We start from the raw sequence: 8,122 nt of genomic DNA, 5'->3' as shown, positions 1-8,122 counted from the left end.
AACCACAGCTGGTGGGAATCCATGGATATTTTGAACCCCAAATCCTGGTAGCCTGGCCCACAGGCTGTTTGCCAGCAGTGGCACAAGGATCTGCTGGGATGCAGGCTGGATGCACACGAGGATGGAACCTGGCTGGATGCCACATCCAACAATTGGGTGCCAGGAATGCTCCAGTGCCATAAATACACCTGGAACTCCACCCCCAGGTCCTGCTGTCCCTCTGAGCCTCATCCTGGTGGATATTCCTTCTCTGGCATGGCACTGGGATGAGGGGATGGGAAGAGACTGCTCTCCCACATTTCCTTCCCCAAGGAACCCTGTAGCTTCACAAGGAGGTGGCAGATGTGAGATGGAGAAGCTTCTCCTACAATGTGGTGCATTGTAGGAAAATGGAGCAGAAGGCTCCCAGCTCCATCTGCCATTCCATCAGGACAAACTGCATTTGGATTCTTGCTCTGAAAATGCAAAGTGCAGGCAAAAATCCAAAGGGATCTTCTGCTGTAGAGAAATGTTCTGGTGTAACTGTAATTTCTCCTTGTTAATGAGAAATCTTTAGGAATAAAGGCTCACATCAGAAGCATGTTGCCCACCTTAATACAAATTATCAAATATTTAAGGTAATACTTTGGAGAAAAACTGAGAAAGTGCATAAACCCCACATTTTTTAAAAAGAAAAAAAAATCAACAAAATGAAACACTTTATTCAGAGAAGCTGCAGGATATCCACTGGATATTCTGGGAATAACAAATAAGATTTGAAACGCCAGCCTAAAGGAAAGTAAACTACTCCAGCTTGACTTAACAGTGGCAAGGAACTCTAGAAGTAAATCCATGAGACTGAAAAATCCAGAATTTCCCAAGATGCTGGCAGCAAACATCACAAAATCCTACCTTTGGCGCCAAAGGAATATTCCAGTTAATGAAACACACAGCTTGGAAGGATCTGCTAGAATTTGTAAGAGATGCCTTGAAGAAATTCATCTCTTCTAGCAAAATTTCCAATTAAAAAAAAACAAAAAACTACTGAGCAGGAGCTCATTTTACTTTGGAAAGGAGTTTCTCCATCCCAGAGGACTCCTGGTGATGAGCTGAGGAAAGGGGGCAAACAAGTGACTCAGAACCAGGGGGAGTTGGGTCTGGCAAAGCCAGAGCTAGAGGAATGTGATAGGGATGCTTCATATCCCAGAAAGGATGGCCTGGAAAAGACCACAAATAGATGAGGAAAACATGGATAGAATAAACGACGAAAAGGGGAAAAGAAGTGTTTGGAGAGGGTTAAAAAGCTGTTTTAGATGGGAAGGTAGAGGAAAGAGGATTGTTGTCCTATTAATCCAGCTCTCTGGCATGGAATGTCATTTGGCAATGGAAACTTGGTGGCAATAATATTTGGAGTGGCATTTATGAGTATAAATGTCAGGAAGGGAGAGAGCCAGGTAAAAAAATAAAGGCTGTTGGCACAATACCTTAATCTTGATTAAATGAAGTTTGGGACCCTTGTCAAAGCCTTCATTAATACATGGCCATAATCTGGGCAACACCAATAAGTTGGAGATAAGGAGAGTTTTAACCATTACAGATAAGATTTTAAAGTAACAATCTCACAGCAGCAGTGGAACTCAGCCTGGATTTGAAAATCTTGATGTGTTTATGGATGCCATTATGATATGGATGCCTGATAGAGACTGGACATGACCTTGAGAGACCTTTCCAGAGCTTTTCCCTCATTCCCCCAGCAGCATCCCATCAGTCACTGTCTGTGTTCACCTCAGCACTGTGCTCTTCCCAGCTCCCCACACTGAAGCTATTCTATGTGGTGCCTCAGGGATTTTAGCTTTTATGTATTCCATATATTTGTGACCCTACAGTTCTTTGTCCATAACTCTAAACTCTACACACACTGTGAGCTGCTGCTTTCCCACTCCTCCTTTTCCCAGTTCCTCTCCAGGCCTGGCAATCAAGGGCACCTCACTGCCTCAGACCCCAGAGATCGAAACAAATGTGAGTTTTGGGGGGAGAAAACTTGGGGTAAATGACTTCATTAGCTGAAGCTGTAATTGGCAGATTTACTACAATATGCAAATGGACCAAAGTTATAAAAGTATGAAAACTTGTAGTCCATTTTGGGCATAGGACCTGGGGGGCTTCATCTGCCATAAATGTACCTGAAGGTCCTTCAATAAATATTCCTGCTTTTTATTGCCTTAATTTTGTCTTGCCTCTGTTTTTAGGTAGCCCTGAATGGGTATCACATGTCCACCAGCTGAATAAAAAGCAAAATCATCTTTACAGGAAATGCACCAGCCCTTCTTTCATGTTTGGATGCAAGACCCAAAGGCCTCTCATCCAGCAGCCAGGATGGCTTTGCTTGCAATCTTCCCTAAACCAAACTTTAGCAATGCTTTGGAAAGGTTTCCCCACCAGGAAGGGCCGAGTTTCAGATGTCACACTCTTTCCACGGCTTCATTTCAATTTCTCTTTCAGCAAAGGTCACAACTGTTTGGTTTCATAGCCTTGATGCTGCCCATCCCAAGAGGAGGAGGATTTGTAAAATTTGGATTTTGCAGCCCTGTGGGCTGCAGCATTCCCCAGAAGGACTGCAGTGGAAGTTAAGTGCCTCATCAAACCATGCACAAACAAACCTTGATGCTCTGGAGTATTCTTACCACAAGTAGGCAGAGAATTCTTGTCTTCCTTGGGTAAATTCAATATATAGTTATTTATTTTATTTTATTTTATTTCAAGATATATTTTTACCTCTGCTAAAACATCAAAAAGTTAGTGAAGAGCACCTGATTTCAGCTCTGAGCAGGGCCTTGCAGTTTATTCTTCATGTCATAAACACTGGTTAGATGTATAGCATTTATTTACATTGGGTCTGAGTCAGGAGCCAAACTTTCTAACGCAATGGCATACAAAAAATAAAATAAAATAAAATAAAATAAAATAAAATAAAATAAAATAAAATAAAATAAAATAAAATAAAATAAAATATGCATCTTGGCTTTTCCAGATCTATGGGAGTGGACAGGAGTTATCACAGATTCTGCAACCTGCTCACCAACCTTTTCCTTGATGGAATAAAATTCCTTCTTTGCTGAGCTGTTGCCCAGAGCAAGTACAAACAACACACTGGTCCCAAAACCAAAACTGGGTTTGGGGGTGTACCCAAAACTAGCTTAAAGACAAGGATTCAGCAGCAGGACCTTCATCAGAGAGAGCATTAAACACCAAGGGAAGATGGAGCTTTGGTCTGGCAGGTTTGGCCAATAGCGAGTTACGTTTGGAGGAAAAGAAAAATAGGGTTTTTTTCTTTTTCTCTTGGTCCTTGCCAGCTTCAGATCATCCTAATCCAAGGGATATTTGGTGGAACATTGTCAGTAGCTCATCCTGCAAGATCAAGACCTTGACCTTTGGAGCAGAATCCATAACCCAAGTCCCCTTAGGCCCAAGGCTGGGTTTGCTGTGTGAAGAAGACCAACACATCAGAAGCTCTGCTTTGTGCTACTTCAAACACTGATTTTTATGCACCAGCATGAAAGAACACACAGGCCTTTTTTACATTCCAGTGCTGTTCTTAGCATGAAGAGAGATGGAAAGAAAGTGCTCATGTGCTTCCCATTGGGATATAAACCCAACATCTATTTCAGGGAGAAAAGGAAAAAAAAGGCACCATTCAATTGTCACCAAAAGCTGAAGAACACACAAACACCATCTTTGTGAAGCTTGGGATAATATATGACAATATTTTAAAGGGCTTTTTGCCATTCAAATGTTTTTATTATAGTAAATTCTTCTGCTTAGCATGGGGAGACTGAAAAGGGAAACCACAGGAGGATGTTCTTCATAATATCCCACTGATTTGAAAGGGTCAGATTTTCTCCCCTCGAGATTTGGTACTGGAGTTAATTAACCTAATCTCCAAAGAGTGTTGGAGTTTTCTGTTCTTCAGACTGTGCAATGACAGCAGTGCCACCCACCCCATGGCAATTCTGCGCCTCAGTCTCCTCAGAACATTCTGTAACAACATTTCCTTTGCTGTGATTTAAAACTTTCACTGCTGTTCTTATTTACGCTGCACTTGGGGAACATTTTCACATTTTGCCTCTAACTTTTAAGTATTTTAAGAACATTATGTGTGTCTCATTGCTCCTCTCCACATTTCATAAACCCCATTCATACACCAAAGGTCACAGTTGTTTTTAAACCTTTGATCATTCTTGTTTTCCTCTTCCAGGCTGCCTCCAGTGCTCTTCATCTTCTCTCAAGTGCGTCCCTGAAGTCCTGCCCAGCAGGAAGGAAGGAGCCTGGGAGATGGGAGATCTGAAGAGAGGGAAGCAATGGGACAAATAAAAGCTCAGAACAAAACGGTGCCATCAGGAGGATGTTTGCTCATAGCACTTCTCCTTCTGGTACAACATCATTCCTCAGGACTAGGAAAGAAAAGCTCAGGGTTCTTATCTTATCTGAATCTTTGCACATTTTTAGCAGTGAGTCAAACCTTCTTTAACCAGAGTCCAGCTCTGTGAGTTTAAATTCTTTAAAGTCAACAGTAGACAGGTCTGGCTAAGTCAGCCTTTTACTTTTGGAACAAAATCTGTCCCATTATTGCTTCCCTTTCTCTCCCCTTTTGCTGCTTTAACCATGCAATTCATCTTTCCTGAATTCTCTTTCCTTAAGAAAGTAGAACATAAGACCAGGTTCCACTGATTTGCTTTGCTATAATGGGTGTGGAGAGGCAAAAAACAAACCACAAAGTAGCATCAGGATTTATAAACAAGGTGGATGAGTGAATAACAAAGACAGGAGATGCAAATAGAAATAAATAAACATAGAACAAGCATAAGGCAAGTGAGGTGGTCATCTGGTTTTTATTCATTTTTATGAGATTTAAGAAATGTAGAAAACCTGCAAGGTCAAACCTCACTATATATACCTAAAGCAAATATCAGCAGATTTCAGAGAAGGAACAAAATGTGGAGGCCACTGACCACAGAATGAATTTCTCCTCCCGATTTTCTATTTGTTTCTCTTCTGAAAATAAAACATTCTTCCTCTAAGGAGACAAAGATGAGACAATGGAAAAGCAAACCTTGTTTAGGGGTAAGGAAATTGTGGGCACCATTTCGCAGCAGAGACTTATCCATTTACATGAGAGAAATTGCTCAGACTGGGTGATGTGACCCTGTGGCTGTCCTGCTCCACATAGATAGAGTGGAGAGTAAGCCCTGGAACATTCAACATCAAACCAATCAAATTGAGCTTGCACCAAGAAAGAGAAAGAAGAGGGGCAGAAAAACACATTTTTCACATCAAGTTCAGCTTTTCTTCCACTAAAGACATTTACAGAGGCATCACAGCTTAAAACCACTTTTGTTTGGGTTTTTCACAGAACAATTTTTACCACAACTGTGCCTGTTCAGTGGAGTTCTGTGTACATCCATACTCCTGTATTGTAAATGCACTGCGAGCCCCATGGCAGGGAAGAACGATGCATCCAACTCCATGCTCCCAGAAGGATAATTTATTACTTTATAATACTATATTATATTTTTAAATACTATACTATACTAAAGAATACAGAAAGGATACTTAGAGAATGCTAAAAAGATAATAATGAAAACTGGTGACTCTCTCCAGAGTCCTGACACAGCTTGGCCCTGATTGGCCAAAGAGTGAAAACAACTCACAGCAGAGCCCAATGAAACAATCACCTGTGGGTAAACAATCTCTAAACACATTCCACATGTGGGCACAGCACAGGAGAAGCAAATGAGATAAGAATTGTTTTCCTTTTCTCTGAGGCTTCTCAGCTTCTCAAGAGAAAACTCCTGGGTGAAGGAAACATGTTCAGAGGATGTGAATGCCACACTCCTGCAGGAAGGTTTCCCAAAGGGAGGTTTTCTGCAAACACTTGTGCAGGCTCTGGTGGTGCAGCCATTCACCTTAACCTACCAGGCAGCCTCAACACCTCCCTCCCCCCCAGCCTGAGTCCTCTGAGCTCCCTCTGCACCACTCCTTGTTCCCAAGTTTCCACTCACTGTTCCCAAAACATTGATATATTGACCAAACTGCAATAACTGTTCTTAGTTCTTTTTCTGAGCCAAAAGAGCAAAGCTTGCCTTCAAACTGACTCATTGAGTCACCTTTTTTTCCCCTTCCCAGTGCCTTCACCCTGACCACTGCAGTCCTGTCCAAGATTTTCTCCTGCACATCTGCCTGCCAGTTCTCCTGAGCTCCTGTTCACAACCCCCAGCCAGGGCAAGGTCACTCACAGTGCTTGGCTGCTCCTCCCTGGGCCTCTGTTTGCCTAAGCTGCTGAAAAAGGCCAGCTTAGTTTAGTACCAGGCTTGGGGGGTTTTATCCCTCCAGCTTCTCAAAGTGAGATGTTGTATTTCAGGTTTTTCTGACCTGTATGTGAGGGATTTATATTTTATAGTCATGGAATGGTTTGGGTTTAGAGGGGATTTAAAGCTCATCTTGTTCCACCCCTGCCATAGGCAGGGACTCCTTCCATTATCCCAGTCTGCTCTAACCCCCATCCAGCCTGGCCTTGGGCACTTCCAGGGATCATGGGGCAGCCACAGCTGCTCTGGGCACCCTGTTAAAGGAAACTAAAGACAGAGAACATACAATTTGATTATGCAAGGAGCAATTAGATCAATTTGCATTTCAACTCTCAAATTAGATCTTGGACACTGTCACAGTGATGTGGTAAAGTCTCACATCCATTTGCACTTTCTATTGCACAGGAAAAAAGTAAATGGTACCAAGCAGCAGAAAATGAAGACACTTCTGTGTTATTTCTGTGTATATTTATAACAAACACATTAGAAATATTTAATTTTCATTGATGTGGTGCTGAACAATCACAGTAATAAAGAAGTCTTTTCTAACCTTGATAATTCTGTGATTTTATGTGAGTGCTGAGGTGGAAGCTCTAAGGACAGCAAGCCTTGTGAAGGCACCCTGCTGCACTTTCTCCCACTCTGCTCCTGGCTTTTGCCTTCCAGCTTCCACAATACAACAGTCTAAGAATCCTCTATGTTTACATCTTACAGGCACCTCCAGTAATCACAGACTTCATCATATTTTACATTTCCTTAGGGAACTCTGAAGTGTTTGGTTCTGGGCCTTTTGTGCAGCCAGCCAGGACCTGGAATGAGTTCTGACTGCTCAGAGATCTCATTTATTGCTCAGATTTTATTTTCCTCACTCTGCCCTGCCTAGTGGATGCTCCTTCTCTACAAACTCCAGCTCCCTTGAAAACTTTCTACATTAGAAGAACTCTCAATTTTAAAAATAGCTTTACTTATAATTTACACAGAATGCAATTAAATGAAAAGTGGGACCCTTCAGAGAAATTCGAGCCAAAAAGCTGTTGCTGTGAACATGCTGTGGGATTTCTGCCTGCAAGTCTGAAACCAAGCTACTTTATTTGCATACTAGGATTCTTAAACCCAGATGTACCCTTAAAATGCACATCCAACAACAGGGTGGACTCTGGTCCCTGTGGGATCGAAGTGATCCTTGAAGAGGGGTTTATATTTATCTGTACATTTGGAAATTAAACCACTGTGACATTATTTCTTAGTGCTGGATAATCTGCAGCAGAAAACTGCTTTTTATTCACTCCTATTTAATGTAGAAGTGTGAGTTCAGTGTAGCTGTTCATTCTTTTAATGGACTTGTTTCTTCACTGGCAGGAACACAAAGCAGATATTCCATTTGGGCTCAATACCTGACTTCTAGACAACAAACTGAAGTTAATCCCATCCTGTGCCCCAAAAATCTGCAGCTCAGGGCTCCAGCATTTGTGGAGAATCTATTTTGGGCTGAGGGAGGATGCACAGCTTGTGGAAGTGTAAACCAAATGAACATGTGAAGCCACAAATGAGCAAAGCTAGAAAAAATATCAATGAACATGTTTTGGAGAACTAAAATAACTAAAAACTAAATTATTGAAGTGACAGTGCTTATCTTGGTTTGTCTTTATGTATGGGGAAGGATTGAGCTAAAACCTTATTCTGGCCTGGAAGAGACCAAACAGAAGTGTTTGGACCATGGAAATCCATTGGGACAATCCATTGGGACTATCCATTTTACAGCCTCTCCTCCTGATCTT

This window comes from Passer domesticus, chromosome 18 (genome assembly GCF_036417665.1).
Source record: "Passer domesticus isolate bPasDom1 chromosome 18, bPasDom1.hap1, whole genome shotgun sequence".
NCBI classification, from domain to species: Eukaryota; Metazoa; Chordata; class Aves; order Passeriformes; family Passeridae; genus Passer; species Passer domesticus.
This window is presented reverse-complemented; position numbering follows the sequence as displayed.